This window comes from Odocoileus virginianus, chromosome 8 (genome assembly GCF_023699985.2).
Source record: "Odocoileus virginianus isolate 20LAN1187 ecotype Illinois chromosome 8, Ovbor_1.2, whole genome shotgun sequence".
In the NCBI taxonomy this organism is placed as follows: Eukaryota; Metazoa; Chordata; class Mammalia; order Artiodactyla; family Cervidae; genus Odocoileus; species Odocoileus virginianus.
This window is the reverse complement of record NC_069681.1, coordinates 40,037,231-40,059,473: the sequence shown is the minus strand read 5'-3', so window position 1 is coordinate 40,059,473 and position 22,243 is coordinate 40,037,231. Positions and strand designations below refer to the sequence as shown.

Genomic DNA, 22,243 nt, shown 5'->3' with positions numbered 1-22,243 from the left:
ACAATGTCAGGGGTAACAGGACATGGTGACCAGCTGAACGTGTGATGTAAGCAGGATAGAAACACTCAGCAGAACTTACATGTTTCTGATTCCAGGTAGGTAATAGTCTCATTCATGAAGATAGTCATGAATGGCAGTGGGGGTGGGAGATGGCCTTTCAAGGGAAAGAAATGCAATTTGAGATAAAAGTTTGAGGTGACTGTGGAAAAGCTCCCTTCTTATGGAAGGCATACTAAAGAGTCATAGAAGCAAGACTTGTGATAATGCCCCCAAAAATCTGAGTGTGGGCTGCTCTTTGATCAGGCAGGGAGGTTTGCCTACATATGCCAGCCTTGACATAGAGGATAGTGAAGCCCTATGCACAGATATGACTGTTAAGCAGCTAATTTTAAAAATCCTCTTTTTTTTCCCAACAAATATTTAATTAGCCCTCTTCAGTACAAGAAAGGTTGTGAGTTTTGTAACACAACTTACAAGCTCTGGCTACACAGTATCGCTTGCTTTATTAAACTCCTTTGTATTGTGGGGGGAAAGACAAAGAAATTGGCCTTTGAAATCTGAGAGCACCTGAGAGACATAATTTGAGGCAGCGATCAGAATCAAGCTAACTGATACTCAGTACTGGTCTCTCTTGAGTGGTTAATTCCCAGGATTTCCATAGCTGCAAAGATGATCTTAAAGATAAGGTTATGTGGCCTTCTAGCAGCTTTCAGAAAAGGAATTCTTCAAAATGAATAACTATTAAAAAAAAAACCTCTTTCCCTCAGAGACAGAGTATTTGGTGATAAATTGAATGTTTCTCACTGAATTGAACATATCATGATCTAGATAGAAACTCAGTCTGAAAAAAAAACAAATAAAACATGGCACCTTTCATAGTGTCATAAGATGAGCTATTTCTGATACTTAAAGTGTCTGGTTTCTAGAGAAGGAATTTCTGTTAAAGCATGTTCTTTTTTATTTTTTTTTGGAGATACAAATGATATATCTTATATATGACATGCCACAAAAATATGCCAATTTTGTTCATGTATTGGTATTATAGGTTTATATAGACTAGAAATCTACATAACCATCTTTTACAAAGAAAAACAATAGGCACATGCAGAAGAGCGTCGATACTGTGTCTTGGTTAAAGTCAGCAACTTGTTAGTCAGAGATTCATGCGTGGCTCCTAGTTCAACTTTAATATTTGAGACAAAGTGGGGAAATATGGCAAATGCTGTTAGTAGAGATTCCCTAAAATTCATGAATGGTTTAAATTATGTATTGGAGGCTATATATATATATATATATTTTGCTTTGGTTTTTTTTTTACTTGTTTTTCAATTTATCACATTATCACACACATTGCTTGGTAACATGTTCATGAAATTTTCCCAGACAAATTAGTTCCACTTCTAGTGTTCCTTCTTGCCATTTCATTTGGAGAAAGGTATAAAAAAATAATCAGCTTTGAAAGAAGAGGTATGTCCTCTTATTATTCTGTGTTGCTGTGGTGAAGATATGAAATCAGAAGTGACAGAATATGGAGTGGAAAAAGTCTGATATTTTTACATTATGACCTGTTTGTGAAGTCCATGGACTGAGGAATTTCATACACACATATATATATATATATATATATACCTGCATATGTGTGTGTATATATATATGTATATAGATGTATATATATGTTTTAAAATTATAATAATAATACACTTACAGTAATAGATAATAATGTTAATTATTATATTATTTATTATATTATAATTAATATTATTAATTATAATTAATAATAATAATAAAACACTTACAATAATGCACTCATCTTTTGTAATCTCACCTAGGCAAGTTTTAAAAAAATAAATCTCTGGATAATGCAGTTTTTAGATTCTGAAACTGAAAGATTCCTTACTGAGTTTCTAGAAATTTCTACAAGAACCTCCAAAACCATTCCAGGCCCTTCCATCTCTCTTCCAAAACTTCCAAATTCTTGTTTATAAACTGAATTTTCACTAATGAAAAGAAGCCATTTCTTAGAAAAGATAATCTGTTTTTCTTGCTTATTTTTCAAAAGATGGTTTTAAATGTTGTAGACTAAGATTTTTTTTCTCCATAATTTCAGATTTATGTTACAGAAGGGAAAAGATATTTATTATCCAAAGGGTAAAGAGAAGCACTTTCATAGGATTCCCCTTTCTTTCCCCTTTGGGAGATATGAATTTCCATGACCTTCTGATTGGAAATCAGTGAATAATTTCAAAGCCTCAAGGCATCTGGGAGCTATGATTGTAACCAAAGGGTCCAGATCAGCATCACACCAAACAGTTAGGAATGCACAAGGTGTGATTTCTCTGAAAATCCTGATGACCCTCATCTTGATTTTTTTTTCAATATTTCCTTTAACCTGGCATATAGTAGACATCCAATACATACTTGTTGATTTGGTGAATTAATAAGGTATTTAATTGTATAGCTACATACTCAAACTCCAGTGGTGCCATTTCTTGGTTCATGTTGAAATCTACCATTAGGGGAAACATTCTATTAGACTTCCATTTGGTATTTTCACTATTTTATTCTTCAAATAATTATATGTTTTTTTCAAGTGTCTCCTTTCTGCCCTTTGCATCAGTCTCCTGGTAATAGTTATCTTTAATATCTAATGTCTCAAATAGCTTTAAAAGCTTTTTATTATTCAGAGATTATTTTCATTTTCCAGCATTTCCTCAATATTACTGTAGAATTTTTACTTAGGCACAATTACTGGAAAAAATGAGAAAAATAGAGAGATATGAAAACGTGAGAAGTCCAAAAACATAAAATATTTATTGGCATATTGCTTAATGATATATCCATGTGTAATAAAACTGCATCAAGCAGAAGGGAATAAATACAAAAAGCTGAGGAAAAGCTCAATTTGTAGGAGAAGTTGAGTGGATGCAATTGAGGTGGGTCCCAGAGCAAGTTTCTCAAGCAGTGCAAAGTCTACTGTATCTTAAGCCTGAAAGTAGACATAATTCATTATTTTATATGTCTTTATTTTATATATAATGTTGTTATATATATTAGTATACATTACATGACAAATATCAATAACATATAAATATATCTTCATATAAAGGAATACATATCATTTTATTTCTGTAAAATATTTCAAATAACAAAAAATATTGGGAAGGATGATGATAAAAACCATAGGGAGACCAGGGTTGTACAAATAAAGCAATACTAATGTCTATCTCTTATGTTGAGGCAGATTTCAAATTTATACCCACCATTATGAGTCTTTTATGAAAAACAAACATGATAATGGCTTTTAGTGACATCCTTCCAGGAAGAAATTAAATTTTCTATTTGTTTTCAAAATGCTTAGGTCCTCTTCTGGTATATCTGTTATTTGCATGCTTCCTAAACATTTAATGTCATTTTCTCCTTAAGTAATAGAAAGGAAGGATAAAAATTATGTCAAATATTATCATTTGACAATTTTATAATTATTTATTTCTTCCCTAATTTTTTTGGACCAGTACACATACTTTTTGTGCATATGGGATCATCATAAGAAGTTGGCAGAGTTAATTTCTGTCTTAAGGTAAAATTTCACAATATCAAATCCTTATTTTTCTGAAATAAGTTTTTTTGTTATTGAAAATTGCTTTCAGTCAGCCATTAGCTAGAAACTATTATGGTACTTTGTAGAAATGTTTCTGGTTATAAAGATCAAAGGTCAAAATCTATAAGATTTCATTCATTTTGGATTTTGAGGAATTCTTTAAATTGTGTTATCTTTTTAGGAAAAAAATCTATTTGTATACAAGTCATTTCCTGTAATAGTAATTTTTTTCTTACTTGAAGTTTAGGCATACATTCTAACAACTGAACTTAATATCTAAAATCCAGAAAATCTAAGATTTATGGTTGCATATAAAACCTGTATAGTTCACTCTTAAGAATGACTTTAATCTATGGTGTGACAAAGGGACTTTTACATTGATATACATGGTAATAATCCCAAAGTCTAGGGTCTTGTGTTTCAGGTCCAGTCCTTGGTCATTCCTGGTTGCAAATTGGCAGATTGTTCTGCTAAATTATTGTTGCTTCAGTAGTAAAAGCAAGAAGAAGACCTATATACGGCCATCCGAATGGCCATGTGGGAATGAGGTCACCACAGGTGGCCAGTTTAGCTCTGCATGTTCAGAAAACTGACTTTTTAATTCACCTTTAGAGTGAGACGGGGGAATATTTATCCCTTGTTCCTGAATGTTCCTAACTGCTATCCGGAGTATCTCTTTTCTCACATTAAGTGTCTGGAAAGCCAGATGAGAAATTGCAAGGTGTTAGAGATCAAAGAGTTAAGCAAAAGGTCTTAGACTGCTTTGTAGACAGTTTCACACAGTCCACAATAGTGATTATTTCTGCTCCCCTATAGAAAATGGAATTCTATTTTAAATGATAATGCATTTCTTTCCCCACATCTTTTCTTTCTCAATTCTTGTTAATCACCACTGAATTATACATATGTTACATTTTCCAGTATTAAAATATGTCTTCTGTTAGGTCTTAAAAATCAATCTGTTATTTGGGCAGAAAGATCTTAGACTTGATGTAAAGTTCAGAAAGGATCAATTTTATCAGGGACATGATTATTCACTTTTCTCTTGGGTGGGTCATTAACTGAATGAGATCAACTCTTTTAAATGGAAATATTTTCGTTATTGCTTCACAAAGGGCAGCATGAATAATAATCATTCGCGAGTTGATTTGTTTGTAGTTGTGGACTTCTTACAGAGAGCACAATAGATCAAGTATTTGCCAAATCTCAGTGGCCTGAACTGCAAAGGTTCTTTTCTTTCTTAGGTTACATGCATTTGTGTGTCAGGTAGGGAGTCTGTGGTGTGTCCTCACTGTCAACCCAAGAGGATATATCAGTAGCTGTCTGGAATTGTACCAGTCACTCTGATGAAGGGAAGATGGAGCTCTGGCCATGGTGTTGAATGGGCAGTTAATTGCTCTGCCCTGCAAGTAACAATATTACAGCTGACCAGCCAAGACATATCACTTGGTCCCACCTAACCACAAGGGGGCCAAGCATTGAAACCCTACCTTGTGGCCAGAAATGAGAGGTGAAAAGATTTGGTAAACACTGCCGATGACTCTCCTGATCACTTGTATGAAGTTGCCGTCATCCTTCATGTGGGAATATCTGGAAGGAGTAGAAACCTCGGGTTGTGTCAAACAATGTCAGTGACTGCCATGATCATGTTTTAGATTCTTTTTTCTTTTTTTCATAATTACTCTTTTCTACACCCAAGTTAGTAAAAAACATAAACTGATATCTTCATTAGCATATATGAGCATTTCTCTGAAGTTCCCCTTTACTTCTTTGGACTATAGTTTGATTTAGGAAGAAATTAGAGATGCAGACCAAAGTTTCTCTTCTAAATTTTAAAGTTTCATGATGGACTGTGGAGTTATTAAATTGTGATATTTACTAGTATTCAATTATATAGTCATGTATAATGTGCTTTTAGTACATTTAAAAAATATGCTATAATTACCCAGCATTTAGAGCCCCCAATACTGAATCGAAATAGTGAGGAATCTCACTTATCTGTAACCTCAGAATGAATGGAAACTATAGTGTACAAGCTCTAAGCTGTGTTGGAGGACTGCTGCTTAGATTTGCTTCTCTTCTTTCTTCTACTCACCTCTATATAGTAGAGAACTACATTTCCCAGGATCCCTTGTCCTTCTGCTTCTGAGTCAATTCAACCAATCAGAGCCACTCTTGATTCCAGGGAAGGAAAAGAGTCCTGAGTATTTCTTCCTCCTCACTCTGCCTTCTTGTGGTGCCAGTAGCACCACCAGCAGCTGCACTCCACCCGTAGCTGCCTAGTTGTCACCTCACACCTGTCAGAATGGCTATCATCAAAAACTCTACAAATAACAGATGTTGTCAAGGATTTGAAGTAAAGGGAACCCTCCTACACTGTTGGTGGGAATGTAAGTCAGCGTGGCCACTGTGGAGAACAGTATGGAGATTCCTCAAAAACACTGAAAATAGAGTTGCCATATGATTTAGCAATTCTACCTCTGGCTATGTATCTGAAAAAAATGAAAACACTAATCCAGAAAGATAAGAGCACCCCAGTGTTCATAGCAACACTTTTTTCTTTTTAATAAATGAGGTCAGTAGGATAAATGGAAAGAATAGAGGATCAGACAAGGAAAAATGTAAATATTAGTTTCTCCTCTTTCTCTCTCTAGTTATATGATTCCAAATGAAATACTTCACTTCTTGAATCTCTTTTTCCTTATTTATAAAATAAGGATTTTGTACCATTACTATACAACAGGATGAATGAATGTCAGGAACATAATGCTCAGTAAAGGAAGCCAGTCACAAAAAGATAGGTTCAGTAAAGTTTCAGTAGAGATAGAGCTAACCTGTGAAAGCATAAATCAGAATAATGGTTGTCTTGGTCTGGGAGAGGGAAAGAATTGAAACAAGACAATTTTCAAGGGTGATGACAATGTTCTTCATGGTGGCAGGGGTGCTGTTTACCTGGGTGTATATATTTTTTAAAACTCACCAAGCAGTATGCTTGACATGTTCACATTTTACTGTATGCTATCATACCTCAATATAAAAGGAAAGGGGGTACTGAGAAAGACAATTAATTAGTTAATCAAACAAAAATGGAGCTTGGATTACATGTCTTTAAGATTCTTTTAGCTCTGAAATTTGATTCTTTTCTACTGAAGAATTTGAATGGAATAAAGAAAATACAAGGAGGGAGGAACAGTGAATATTAATAAGCTTAAAAAATTCTACAAACACGTATTTTAAAACTTTTTTGGAGAGTTCATGCTTGCTTATTAAGAGAACAGGCAGTGGAAACCAACTACATAGATTTTGAGCTCAAATCCATGAGTGATTAGCTTTGGGAACTTGAGCAAATAACTTAAGCCCCTATCACTGAGTTTCAACATGTTTATAACAGAGTGAATGCTTGTCTCTAACCTAGTGGATCACTGTGAAGCTTAGTTGAATGGATGCATATATAGTTTTTAGCCTAGTTCTGGGCATAGAGTAAATGCTTATAAGTGATTATGATTATGATTATGATGATGAAAAATCTTCCCAGAAATTTCTTCCTATGCACTGGCAGATACATATATTGAATCCATCATTTTTTTTACACAAATATGATCACATTATGAGGCTTCCCAGGTTGACCAGTGGTAAAGATTCCACCTGCCAGTGCAGGAGTCACAGGAGATGCAGGTTCGATCCCTGGGTCAGGAGGATTCCCGCAAGTAAGAGGTAGCACCCCACTCCAGTATTCTTGCCTGGAGAATTCCATGGACAGAGGAGCCTGGTGGGCTACAGTCCATTAGGCACATCATTTTGCAAATTTCTTTTTTTTAATTTAATATACCTATACTTTTTCCGTGTTAACATAGAAAGTTCTGTTTGGTGAGGGAATCATATTCATTACATGGATGGACCATGATGTATTTAACTTCTCTCCTATTAATTAACATGTAGACTCTGTTGGGTTTATTATTATAAATAATACTAAAGTGGACAGTCTTATATGCAGTATTTGAAGGATGTGATGTTTTAACTGGAAAGGACTTCTAACCGTTTTACTGTCAGAGTTAACTTTTTTTTAAATTTTAAGACCAGTTCTGTCCACTAGGCTTCCTAGCTTTTTACATAAGATTTCTTAGGCAGGCAGGCAGTTGATGAAACTCAAAGGGATGGTTGTTATCCTTTATACTCTCAGTCTTCTACAGTGAAGTAATAGTTAATAAACCATAATTCTTTTTTTTTCATTTATTTTTATTAGTTGGAGGCTAATTACTTTACAATATTGTAGTGGTTTTTGTTATACATTGACATGAATCAGCCATGGAGTTACATGTATTCCCCATCCCGATCCCCCCTCCCACCTCCCTCTCCACCCAATCCCTCTGGGTCTTCCCAGTGCACCAGGCCCGAGCACTTGTCTCATGTATCCAGCCTAGTCTGGTGATCTGTTTCACCCTAGATAATATACATGTTTAGATGCTGTTCTCTCAAAACATCCCATCCTCGCCTTCTCCCACAGAGTCCAAAATCCTGTTCTGTACATCTGTGTCTCTTTTTCTGTTTTGCATATAAGGTTATCTTTACCATCTTTCTAAATTCCATATATATGCGTTAGTATACTGTATTGGTGTTTATCTTTCTGGCTTACTTCACTCTGTATAATGGGCTCCAGTTTCATCCATCTCATTAGAACTGATTCAAATGAATTCTTTTTAATGGCTGAGTAATATTCCATGGTATCTATGTACCACAGCTTCCTTATCCATTCGTCCACTGATGGGCATCTAGGTTGCTTCCATGTCCTGGCTATTATAAACAGTGCTGTGATGAACATTGGGGTGCACGTGTCTCTTTCAGATCTGGTTTCCTCGGTGTGTATGCCCAGAAGTGGGATTGCTGGGTCATATGGCAGTTCTAATTCCAGTTTTTTTTAAGAAATCTCCACACTGTTCTCCATAGTGGCTGTACTAGTTTGCATTCCCATCAACAGTGTAAGAGGGTTCCCTTTTCTCCACACCCTCTCCAGCATTTATTGCTTGTAGACTTTTGGATAGCAGCCATCCTGACTGGCGTGTAATGGTACCTCATTGTGGTTTTGATTTGCATTTCTCTGATAATGAGTGATAATAAACCATAATTCTGAAAGAAATATATAAAAATGCTATACCACTGTCTTAGGATAGAAAATATATTTAGTTTGCTTACCAAATGTAAAAACCAGCCTAAATGGGCATTTCTGAGCAGAGATGAGATCCTCAAGACTTGCAGAAGGAGAGGTGAATGGAACTGAGATTTCCAAAATTTAATTTTGAAACTAGAATTTGAAATTCTTTCAAAATTGTATTTAGTTGCTTTAAATACAAAGACAAGTAACTTCAAACCAGCTCATCCTAGCATCTCAAGAATACAAGGCCCTCTGGCATTATTTTCCTTTGGAGAAAAAGACCATGAAGTCATTTGCCTTGTTAAGAAACCTAGTGGGAATCAAGAAAAGTTTTAATAAGCTTATAGCTACTCTTGACAGTTGAGTAGTAAATACTAAGCATTACTTCATAGGAATGAGTAAGTATAACACCTTCACAGGCTGTTTCTATAACATATGGACTGTTAAGTGCTTGAGAAATAATTTGTTTGTTTTTGCAGCTCATAGTTTAATGTAATGAAGCACTATTGAGTTGAATAACTAGACAAGAAACTCCTTACTTATGGGGAATTATATTCTGAATTAATGAATTGCAAATTGTAAGCCAATCCAACTCCTATAAATATTATGGAAAGAAGTAGCAGCTCTACCTACACAAATTTTCAAGGCAAAATTATTCCCTGACGAGAAAAAGATTTAGAGCATAATTAAGGTTCCTAAAATATAAGTACTTAAGAAGAAACTTACCATATGTTTAAAATTATCCAAGACTGCATTTATGATCTGTGATAAGTATATATTTTCTGGAATGCAGAAAGCCTCTTTAAAGGTTTTCTGTTTTATTTTTATGGCATTATTGTGCAGTTCACCTCTTGCAATTCATTATGGGCTTTAAAAATTCAAAAAATAAAACAAAGATTTTTATTCTGTGCCTGTGATAGTTATTTCACTTCACACAGAAAACACTAACTCGTTAGTAAAAATACAAATAACTTAAAATGATAGACTTAATAAGCTGTTTTCTGAGAATATTTTGTTAACACAGCTCTGTGATATAAGCACAGAGTCTTATTCAAGTCTGAATGTTAATTAATTTGGGAAGTATGGTCTTGGGAAGGTCTTCAATCTCTGTATACAGGAGATCATTAAGAAAAATCTTATGGACCATTTTTTTAAATGGTTTTAGTATTCAGAAAATAGGCACAACACATAAATAGGGGAGAGCACTGAATCTAAAGCCAGAACCCTTGGTATCTAAATAGGCTGCATCCCAAAACAATTATGGAACCCTGGGCAAGTTCTGAACATCTGTGAGTCTTTTTCTTCATCTCTTAAAGATGTAAGATGAGATAGAATTTTCCTTCTTCAGAATGTCAGGCTTAAGGATGAGAATAGCTAGTGCAAGTGAAAGTGTTTTAAGAACAATTCATTGGATTAGCAAAAGTTGTAATGCAAAATAAAAACTAAAAGAAAGAAAAGCAAAGGCTTTCATAGTCAAATAATCATCAAGGAAAACATAGATTAACCTGAATGTGAGACAGAGGGGTTGGGGGGTGGGGATATTTCTCAAAAGTGAAAAGTAAAATGAATGTTACTCACTTGTGTCTGACTGTTTGCGACCCCGTGGACTGTAGCCCACCAGGCTCCTCTGTCCATGAAATTCCCCAGGCAAAAATACTGAAGTGGGTAGCCATTTCCTTCTCTGGGGAATCTTCCCAACCCAGGGATTGGACCCAGGTCTCCTGCATTGCAGGTGGATTCTTTGCCATCTGAGCCACCGGGGAAGCCCCTTTACAAAAGACTGCAGTGAATAGGTTCTGCCTGTAACTTCGGTTAACCTTGAGGACCCTCTCTGTCCCCTGCAAATGAAGCATGTGGAGAACACCCCTGGGAAAAGGTAATTCCAGACACAAGGGGGCTATTGTGGCTTTACAGCGAGGGGTTAACATGTGCAGTACAGAAAACTCAGTGGGGCAAAGCGGCTGCAGAATGGATGGATTCATGGCTTCTCAAGAGTGATTCTAGCTGAACGTTTCCTGTCTGCTTCCTGTAAATGTATTTAGTATCAGACCAGTGTCGTCATAGTTCCACAAAACTATTCCTCACATGTGATGACCTCAGTACGATTCCAATAAAGTACCTTAGGGATGATGTGTTTTTAACAAAGTTTACCTCTCCATTTTGAACATGTGCAAATCTTGAAATTGTCACTAGGACCGTCATCATTCCTGAGTTTCCTAGTCCAACCAAGACACTGGTGTCTCATGGAAGAAGCTCCCTGGAGAGGTTATTTTCTCTATCTGGGACTTGTTTTCTTGATTTATAAAATGAAAGAAATGAAGAGATTCCCTTCTCCCCCCATAGAAAACAAAGATCTTTTCTATGTCTGGCAATCTCTACAGATCAGCAGAATATCCTCTCCAAGGCCCCACCTGTGTCTCTCATAACATTTGAAGTTGTCCCCATCTCCCTCATCTAAATTAGCCTTCAAGTCTAGAATATTATTGCCATAAGACTTACAGTGGCACTAAAGGTAAAGAACCTGCCTGTCAATGCAGGAGATGCAAGAGACGCGGGTTCAGTCCCCTGGAGTAGGAAATGGCAACCCACTTCAATATTCTTGCCTGGGGAATTGCATGGACAGAGGAGCCTGGTGGGCTACAATCCATGGGGTCCCAAAGAGTTGGACACAACTGAGCACACACAATTACTTAGATGAAAGGTACAGCAATCACAGGCCACACACACACAAAAGCCATTCAATCTTTCTCCTAAGTTTGGTTAGCTTCTTAGGTCAGATCACTGTCACTATGTCAGATGCTGAAACAGAATAATCTATGGTATCCACCAAACACCTGCTCAAGACCCAGCCTGTGGATATATTTGCTAAAGTAAACAGACAGACTATTTCAAAGAGTTGGTTCTAGAATTAAATATGCATGGCAGGCAGGACAAATTGAAAGATACCTGCAAATAAAGTAAAATAAAATTACAAAGCTCCAGATACATTTTGAGTGTTTTAGCAGATTTTGATATTCCTGTAATGGATATTGTTAAAATGTCAACTTGAACTCATGACTAGCTTCTGAAATATTATTCGCATGGAATGCTGATTCTCGTTCTGGGACTTGAAGAGCAGCCTTTGCCTGGTCGTTCAGTCAGGAGACAATGAGCAGTTTCTGTGTGTCAGGCACTGGACTAAGAGAAAAAATGGACGCTAGAATTAGAAAATGACCTTATGACCCTGTCTTGGGTTCCATAGGTGTTCAGAAAAGATACTAACAGCCCCCCTCCCCCGCCACCTCTCCCACCTACACACAACAAAACATCTAAGTGCTTTAAATCTTTAAATACGCAGGGCCCTAAATAAAATTATAACTTTAAAAGCTATTGTGTGAAATAGCATATTATAAAAAGCACAGTCAAAGCATCATGATTTTTAAAACTTCATGCTTAGAAACTAAAACGCCCAGCTGAAATCGGAACAAACAGGGAATGACTACAAAATCAGTCATTTCACTTTCCACAAGCTATATCGGTAGCAAGTGTTTAATTTTGTATTTTAATTTTAATATATGTATTAATTCCTAGGTCTCACCTATGAATGGTATGCCATCTTGAACCTAAGACTTCCATTTCCCTTTATGAAACAAAATTAAAACAGAGACCCCAAGGTCAAGTAGAGCTTGAAATTTTCTAGGTATGGTTTCACAAACACAGGGCTTCCTTTCTTTTTGTTTCCACAGTGTATGAGCACTTCAATGATTATTATTTGGAGGAGAAGAGGGTGGGAAAGTAAATAAGTGTACCCAAAAACACACATAGCTTTTTTTTTTTTATTCCTCTCTGCTGAATGTTAAACTCATTAAAAGAACAAGAAGCATTTCATGGATTACTGATAACAGTACCTCTGTCACAGACAGGAGGCCAGATTAGCACCGTAAATGGAGCCACTGTGTGCACTATCAAATGGGAGATATTCATCCTCAAAACCGATCCGCCTCCCGCCAAAGACAGGTAGACATAATGAATACACAAAAGCAAGCTTTTGTTTTTTTTTTCCTGGAGCTTCAAAACAAGTTATTAGGATATTCATCATCAGCTGCAAACAGCATTTCAGGAGAAAACAGCAAAATCCACATAAATATGTGTACCATCAATATGCTTGCCCAGTTCAACACACATTACCATGCAGTTAAAAGCTAATATTTTAGAAGCCGAATTTTGAATTCTTTTTTTTTTTTTAAGCTCTGTATTGGGGTATAGCTGATTAGCAACGTTATGATAGTTGAAGTCTTTTTTCATTTACATAAAAGTTGAGACAAATTGGAAATAGTTGAATTCAGATCCCTGGCTCCAACTACTAAATTAATAAATTTAATTAAAATCTGTTAGCATGAGAGAGTCTTTGTTTTTAAGTGTTATTTGCTGTGTTTTGGCTGTGCTGGGTCTTCTCTTGCTGCAGTTCGTGGTGGTGGGGGAGCTACACTCGCTTGTTGCTGCCTGCGGACTTCTCATTGCAGTGGCTTCTCTGGCTGTGGATCACGGGGCTCTAGGGTGCATTGGCCTCAGTGGTTCAAGCCCCCAGGCTCTAGGGCACAGGTTCAATAGTTGTGGTACATGGGCCTAGTTGCTCCATGGGATGTAGGGTCTTCCCGGCTCAAGGATCAAACCCTCCTCTCCTGCACTGGCAGGCGGATTCTTCACCACGACCCACCAGGGAAGCCCCTCATTAGATAGTCTTTTGAAGATTAGGCCTTTTGACCCCTTCATCTCAAAGATGGGAAGTGAGATCTAGAAATCCTAGCTAATGGCAATGGAAGACAAGGATGCAGGTCCCAGCTCCAAGTTCATCACTGTTTCCTCTACGCTGTGCTATTCTGTCTCTCTATCCAAGTAACCCCCTAAGAAGGGCCGCGTTTCCATAGTTTGTCAACTGTCTTGAAAGTGAGGTCTCCTGGCGCTATGTGTCCCCTTCATGCTGAATGCCTCAGTTTTGCCTGTTACAATATTTTATTTATTCATTAGAACCCTTTATGCTCATAAACATGCCCATTAGTTTTACAAATTGCCACATTACTCATAAATGAGTTGTCCTCCTAATATAGCACATAACTTATTGTTGCATTTTATTGGGCCATTTATAATAAAATTATGGAAGGTGTTAAATAACCCTTAGAGAAAAAACGAATTCATCATTTTAGCAAAGGCATAAGTGTTCCATTTTCTTCTTAGGTATTTGTAGGAGATTTATATTCATAGTATGACGCTGTTCCTTAAGAGGACTCCTGGGTTTCTATGTGGGGCCAGACCTCTTGCCTTTTCACTAGATTGCTTGTAAAAGTTAAAGCCACTTATGGTGTTCTTATTTTCACCATCTAAAGAAAAATGATTTGCTCCTTCCAAATCACATGAGATTTGTTCAATTTGTTCTTTAAGTTAGCAATTAATGTTCAGCGCCATAGCCTGAAATCACGTCTCGTTGTCACCCGCTCTTCAGAGAAACGTTGGCACTAACATGTGTGACCTGCAAAAAAGCAGCCACCTCCTGTAAAATCTAACAGTGTTTTCTTCTAAAGTAAGAGATGTGGAGCCCCACATTTCAGCTCCCCTTTGGAGTCACTGAAATGGTACATATGTAGCTGAAATCAAAGATGCCCTAATCATGGGACTCCCACAAAATCTCTTCTTTTTCTTCTTAGCAGTCACAGATAATGAAAGTTTTCTGATGGGGCCACCAAGAACCATATTAGGAATTAGCCTCATCAAATGAAAGCTGATATGCAAAGGAAAAAAAAAAGTTAAGACACACTGAATTAATTATATCTGAGATTTGACTTACACATTAGATGATTAAATATGTGCATTTGAATGAGCCCCTGAAGGTAGTCTACTTACTTTAAATAATTGTCCAGGGCCTTTTGGCTAAAGTGACTTTTCCCCACGTAGCCTGCTTTTGTTATCTTAATTTTTCAGTGTCTTAATTTCATGCCTTCTCCATGCCCTACCTTCAGTTAATTTCAATAAGCGTTTGCAGAAAACAAAATATGCAGAGGACAGTCCTAGAGCCTGCAGGGGAATGGAAAATTGAAAAGGTGGAGCCCACTTACCCCCTAGGGGCTGTCTCTCTAATGCAAGAGACAGATTCACATGGTTAATGCATTAGCCATTATACCAGTAACTCCAGCCCAAACACAGATTCCTGTCATTTGTGTCTTTTTTTTTTTTTTTTTTAAATAACAGGAATTTATTAAATCAGGTGCTGAGTTAGCAAGAATAGAGTTGCCGGGGGGGGGACCTCTTTGCTCGCAGAATAGCAGGAAAACAGACAGACAGCTACTTTCCAGTACAGGGTAGTGGGCACCAAGGCACCCCCAGCTTGGGACCTTCAGAAGTACCAGGCTTGGGGCCTCCTGAAAGTGCTTAGGCTTATGCTCAGTCACTCTATCATGTCCGACTCTTTGTGACCCCATGGAATGTAGCCCACCAGGCTCCTCTGTCCATGGGATTTTCCTGGCAAGAGTACTGGAGTGGGTTTCCATTTCTTCCTCCTGGGGATCTTCCTGACCCAGGAACTGAATACATGTCTCCTGCGTCGCAGGCGGATTCTTTACTCCTGAGCCACCAAGGAAGCCCATGCAGGAGTTGAATCCTAAAAAATTCTGAGTTTGGCAGACAACATCAGAAGTCAAAGCAGTTTCCCAGTGGAAGAATAGCACCTCTAAGGTGTAGTTGTTTCTAGTATTTTGAATGTCATGGAGAAATCAAATTTCAAAAAGTATTTAGGAAATGGATATAAAGTCACCAAATATTTTTATTGCCAATTAAGATCATCTTTAAAACAACCAGCTAGTCTCACCATGATTATTTTAAAAGAAAAGGATGTTTCAACACCAAGATCATAGAAAAAGGAATAATCTTAGAATAAAGGACAATTGTTTAACTTAAATAAGTTTAGAATCATTTTCTCCCCAGTTTTCATTACCAGTGGTATTTATCACACCTAGCATTGTTCTTGGACCCACTACTGTGAAACACTAGATTGGAATTTCAAGTCTTTGGGGCCACTGCAAGCAGTTTCTAGAGAGTAGAGTACAGAGAAGCGATGAGAGAAGAGGCTTATGTGAACAGACTACGGATGAAAGATCTTGGAAGACTGTGCTAAGGAATTTGTCCTTTTTGGTTCTAAATAATGCAGTGGGGAGCAACTGAAGAAATCTTATAAACTCTGTACCATGAGATTGTTACAGAAGGATCACCTGGACACACTGGGGCTGACTTTTTATGATATAGTATGAGTTAGCTGGACCAAAAAAAATTAATAATACAAGAGGCCAACCTAGTAGATATGGAGAAAATAGGAGGAAATGAACAGATTCAAAGTGAGAAATTTGAGTGGCCATATTGGGCCAGTAAATACATTGAGAAGTATAGACATTTAGGAGATTTGAGTTACACTGTTAGGACTCAATGATTGGTTTGGAAGAAAGGAGAAAAGGGGGAAGTCATGAAAACATTCTAAATTTTTGAGTGTAACACTTGAGTTAATAGGTGAGGATGTCTCAATTCACTCTAGTAGCAATCTCAAAAAGAGAAGCAGATGTGGGGAGCTGAGGGGAGTTGGCAGTTTGATTTTAGATGTGTTGAATTTGAGATGTTTTTAGGACATCTAGATGTTACTTAGCAATTGAAGACACAATTCTAGGGTTTGAGGACAGGTGATATGGAAAGCCAGAAGTGAGGATGTGGAGAAAGTCTGCTGTTGAGAACAAAACCCAGAGTGAATCCTGGTAAACAGGGACACTTAGAGAACAGTCAGAGGATTTGTGCCAATGGCTACAATTGCTATAATACAAGCAAAGTGCAATGGAAATATAGAGGTGAGAGAGATTCCAAGAGCTGGGATATGACCTGAGCTTCAGATAGTGAGGTCTTCATGGGTGGCGCCTAAAACAAAGCCATTTTTTTCTGGGCAGAGACAAGGAGAAAAAGTTGGCTTCCTTTTTACTCCACAACAGTGGTTCTGGACAGGATCTCCCCCACCTAGGGATGGAACCCAGGTCTTCATTGGTGGGATTTTCTTTGCTTTGGTGGGATTTTAGCTGTTGCTCTTTTCATTCTCTACTGGAATGAGTAGGGTGATGCTGCTATATGATGAGGTTCTTTCTCCTTTATGGTCTGAAAAAAAAATGCTTGGCTGACTACACAGGCTGCTCTTTTTTGTATTTTGGTTTGAGCAGAAGAGGGGAGCATTCTGTCAGACCCCCACCCCCGTTGGCTTTAACAGAGAATAGCCTCCAATTGAGTTCCTAACTATCGAAAAAATGAAACCCTCCCTCTGCCCTATCCTCAGCAAAGTCGGGTCCTTCAGCCTTTTTTTTCCTTTTTCCACTTTTTAAAAAATGATCTCTGTTAGGGACTTCCTGGTGGCCCAGTGGTTAAGACTCTGCCCTGCCAGTGCAAGGGGCACAGTTCAATCCCTGGTCAGGAAACTAAGATCCCATATGCCCTGTGGTGCGGCCCAAAGATGTTTTTTTAAATCTGAGTTAGGTTTATATTTTTCTTTTGCTTTTATCAAATTTTCTTTGGCTTTTAATGGTTTATTATACATTACACATATAACTTCAAGTTTAGGAAATAAAAGGAAGACAAGCAAAACCCTTGACCAGGAGTGATTTGAGTGGTATTTGCATAAAGCAAGATGCAGTACTTATCAGGACTGAGGGTCTCTGTGTTCATTATCATGTTATGGCCCTACAATTCACATGGAGTTTTCGTTTGAATTAGTAAATGTGAATTCTGTCACAGCACAGGAGAGTAGTTTGTGCTTGATGCGGAAACTGGATAACCAAAGCTTCACATGCTGTACTGAAAAAATGTGTTTAGAAGTAGAGCCAAGAATAAAATTTTTATTGAAAATAATAATGATGAAGTTACCATTTATCTCCCCTTTACTCTGGACCAATGGCTGTCTTAAGGATTCATAAGCGGTGGCTCATTTAATCCTCACAAGAGTAGCTAAGAACTGGTATGTCCCCATTTTACAGATGGGAGACTGAAGCTCAAAGAAGGTAAGAATTGGCGTCAGAACTGGGGCTGAAATTCAGACCCAAAGGCAATGCTTTCTACATATTTGTTGAGAAATGTGTCTTCTCTAACTGGATGACTATCTTCTAGGCCATCAAAATCCTCCAGAAGTGAGGATAGTGTTAGGGGAGACTCCTATTTAAAATAGAAGGTCCAAGACTGCTGGGAGCAACTCTCACTTCTCTGAATTTTGCTGTCACAAATCATAGCTATTTTTACAGCCATCAATGTCACCTTTGAATGTTGTAAAGAGAAAAGATGAATAACAAACCCACTAAGAAAAAACTTTCAAATGATATAAATAAGTAAAATGTAAGTATACCTCCTTAATATTCCAAAAAGTAAGCAGAGATTGGTTAAAATAACATATTCATATCAAACATGTTGAACTGAGGGAAAAAAAAATCAGAATTTTCTGACAGTGATCTATCCATTACGACTCAGTTATCATTATAGAGTATGCACTTAACAAAAAGAGAGACAGTAAAATCATTCAGTGAATAAAGGGGAAAAGCCCAAAATTCTCTTCCCAGTATTTTGCTCATTTTGGTTTCGGGTTTAAGTTGCAGTTGGAGAATTCTCATTAGAAGCTGTGTTTATTTCAATCTCCACTTTCCTCCTTTGTTGGCATCAGTACTTTGAAAACAACATATTCTTTATAAATATAATTCTGTATCCTGTGACAATCTACCTGAAATTTTATTGAATATCCTATTGGCTACCCTCTTTCTTAAGTTAGATGTTCTAGAAAGCATTGTTGTTATAGAGTTGTTGGTATTTTATCATCACCCCAGGGGGAATTTAGAATCTATTCCTATATGTGAAAATACAGTAGCAAGAATACCCACAAACACACACACAGACACACACACATATACATATACTTCTCACCAATGAGAATTTTAAAAGAATATGAAAAACCTATGATTTCTTCCCTTGGCCTCTATAGTGGTAAGGGAGAAAATCCAGAAGTTCAAAAATACGGTCCTAATGTGATATATCAAAATAGGTGGCATAATTTGTAAGTCCTTTTTACTTTAATAGGGAAATTGGATCACTTGTCAGCATGAACATACACACATCTTCTCACTATAAAATAGTATGTGCTCTGGTAAACCTTAGGAAGATATAGAAAAGTGCACATTTTACCAATATATCATCCATAATCTCATAAACCAGCTTAAACCACTGTTAATACTTTTGGATTTTTCCTTTTATACAAAATTCTGCTTTAAATAACTAAAATAACTCACATATCGGTAAGTGGAAACCAGGACTCTTTGGTTAAATGTCTCTGAATGCATTAAAAAATAAAGCATAGCAAACAGACTCCTTGGAGTCATTTAAAGTAGGCATCACTTTACTCTTCTTCCTGTACTGAGCTTTATTATATTCACACATATATTTTGTGGTGTATTTATTATACTATACTATGCTATACTACATAGTATGATATTATATTCTATTGCATGGATTTTGGTGTCTAGACATCAAGTTAGGGATGGGACAAACTACATCATGATGCTTAGTAGCTAGGGACCATATTCTGTGTTGTTATATCTTCTGAATCACCTGTATGTAACATGAAATATGGACTGGATATATTCTTGTTAAGTTGTCTTCTTAACCAGACAGCAAATATATCCTTATTACACTTGATCAGTGCAACACATTTCAAATAATGAACCAAAAATTTACCTTTTGGACTACTCTGCCAGAGCAAAATCCAAACTTATTATAAAGGAGAAATGAACGTTAGAATTCTTTTGTATTCTGCAATAAATAAATACATATCTTAGAAATGATTTATTTTTCTACACAATGTAGAGTGTTCACAATTTCTACACAATAAAGGAGTGTACTGCCCTTTAAAATCTAGAGCACAGCTCTGTGGAGATGATGCGCCCTGTTCCTTCCTCCTCTCCTTCCCCTACCAACCCCCTCTTCCACCCCCTCCATCCTTCTCCTTGTTAGTAAGTACCTCTTTATCCCCTACATGCACATGATTGAGTTTAGAAGATTCACCTAAAATGCTTAAAGGCCTTATTCAGATACTTATGAAAGTTTTTATTTCTGACTGCTTTTTTTTTTCTTTTCCTCTTTTTCTTCCAGACAAGTTCCCTAATCTTGAAGCTTTCTAGTTACCATTTGCACTAGTGTTCTTGTATTATTTTGCTTGTGCATCAAAGAAGCATTCTCATCATTGACAGATAACTTTTCATATTAAAAAGAAAGATATACTGTGAAAGCAACAATATATATAGATTTAAATAGAATTTCTAGTTTGTTCATTTTTAAGAATGTGTGAAGTTATTTCTCTTTATAGTACTTTGTAGGGAGTTTCACTGTATTACTTTTTACTGGGCTTTTTATGACCAACAGAGAGAGAAGTTGTTTTAGTCTAGGAGAATCTCTCATGGCTTTCATTTCCATTTTAATTCAGACTTGCACTAAGGTTTTGACAGGCAGTATTTCTATATAGGCAGCATGATCTTCTCAAAGTATTTGATTTGGGGAATCTAGAAGTTTCATGATAGTCAAACCTCAGATTTAAGAATCATCTCAGACATCTTCTCAGAACCCCTGATTACTTTTAATTCTGAAGTCAGAAAATGCAGAAGTATGCTGTTTGTGTGCTTTCCGTTCCAACCCTAGAGAACCAGTCAGTAGACAGCTGTCGCAGCCTAAGGGTCCTCTTGATCTGGACATGACCCATGGTCACATCGCATTTCAAAATGTATAGGCACATATTTTGTTTCAACTGAAGCAAAGCTGCTAAAAGTTTAATTTTGTCCTGATGGGAAAATGAAGAAATTTCCTGAAGGAAATACAATAGCATTATCATTAAAAACGTAGACACTCACTGTCTTAATAGAACCATTACCCTATTTACAAATATGTAACAAAAAGACGTTGAGAATTATCCAGCTGAAGGGAGGAAATAGTAGTGTGTGTTTTCCCACCAACAAACAAGCAGCTGTGACCAGACGAGACAACATCTGTAACAGCGTGGTGGAAACACAGACTTTATTGTTTTAATAACAGGGCAGAAACAGTAGTTGTTATTTTTTCCAATCTATGACCCCAAAATGTGTGCAGTCTGGATTTCCTTCCATGAATGGTCTACATCAGACATTTTTGATCCAGACATCTCAGTCTCTACTCTACTTCTTAGGTTCTGTTCACTCTCACACACAGACACCCCAGAAATGGAGCATTCCATGCATCCATTTTCCAAGGTTAATACCCGCAAGCTGATCTGTTCCGCTCCTGGTTGTTTTGTAGGAAAAGATCATTCTTTGAGAGAGAGAGAATGTGTGTGTATGTGTGTGAGAAAGAGAGAAAGGAAGAAAGGGAGCTTTCTTTCATATAAGAGAAAGAAAGGGAGCATCAATTCTCTGCAAACATCAGTTTAACTAAAGATATACAGACTGTCCCTGACTTAAAATAGTTTGTTCAACTTATGATTTTTTGACTTTACAATGATGGTGCAAACTGGTATACATTCAACGGAAACCTGACTTCAGATTTTGAATTTTGATCTTTTCCTGGTCTAACTACACGCAGTTTGATCCTGTCTCAAGATGCTAGACAGCTGAAACGAGCCCAGCTCGCAGTCAGCCCCCAGACCCCTGGGGATGGGGGTGGGGGTGAGGGTTAAAAACCTATACACTTCTGACCCATCTGCACTCAGACAACCATTCTGTTTTTCACTTTCAGTAAAGTAGTCCAAAAAAACTGCATGAGATGTTCAACATTATTATAAAATAGGCTTTGTGTTAAGTGATTTTGCTGAACTGTAAGCTAATTTAAGTGTTTTGAAAACATTTGTGTTAGTTTAGGCTAAGCTATGATATTTGGCAGATTAGGTGTTTTAAACGCATTTTCAACTTAATGATATTCTCAATGTACAATGGGTTTATCAAGAAGTAACTCAGATATCAAGTGTGGGTACAGGAAGATCTGTACCTTCAATTTACAAGGAATTTTCTGAAATTCCTGAAATCTGAAATTTTCTGAAATCTGAAAAAGCTCCTTGCCCCAACTGAAAAGAAGTGAAATGCTCTTTTATTCTTAAATCTATTTAATTTTGTATAATATAAAGTGATTTTTGAGGCTACAATGATAATGCCTAGCTGGAGTTAATATTCTCACTGCATGGAATAAAAACTGAAAAATTATAACAGTTATCAAAATATGGAGCAGCTTTATATATTTAACGTATATACTATAAAATCCCTAGGAACAAGCCTAAGAAAAACTTAGTGGACAGAAAGATTTGTAGAACTAAAGTTAAGAACAATAACTTTGGAAGTCCTATAGTTCATGAGAAAAAAAGAGTTCGAAATACTGACTAGAGAATAAATTCCTTAAGGATCTGAGATTTTGTTTGTTTTGGTTTGCTGCCTAAAATAATGCCTAGCATTTTG

At 36.8% G+C, this 22,243-nt stretch overlaps 1 protein-coding gene across 2 annotated transcripts in view; it reads left to right on the top strand.

Moving 5' to 3' along the window:
- The window catches only part of GPC6 (glypican 6), a 1,189,310-nt gene that overhangs the window by 904,007 nt on the left and 263,060 nt on the right, over positions 1 to 22,243 (top strand). The window lies entirely within an intron of this gene.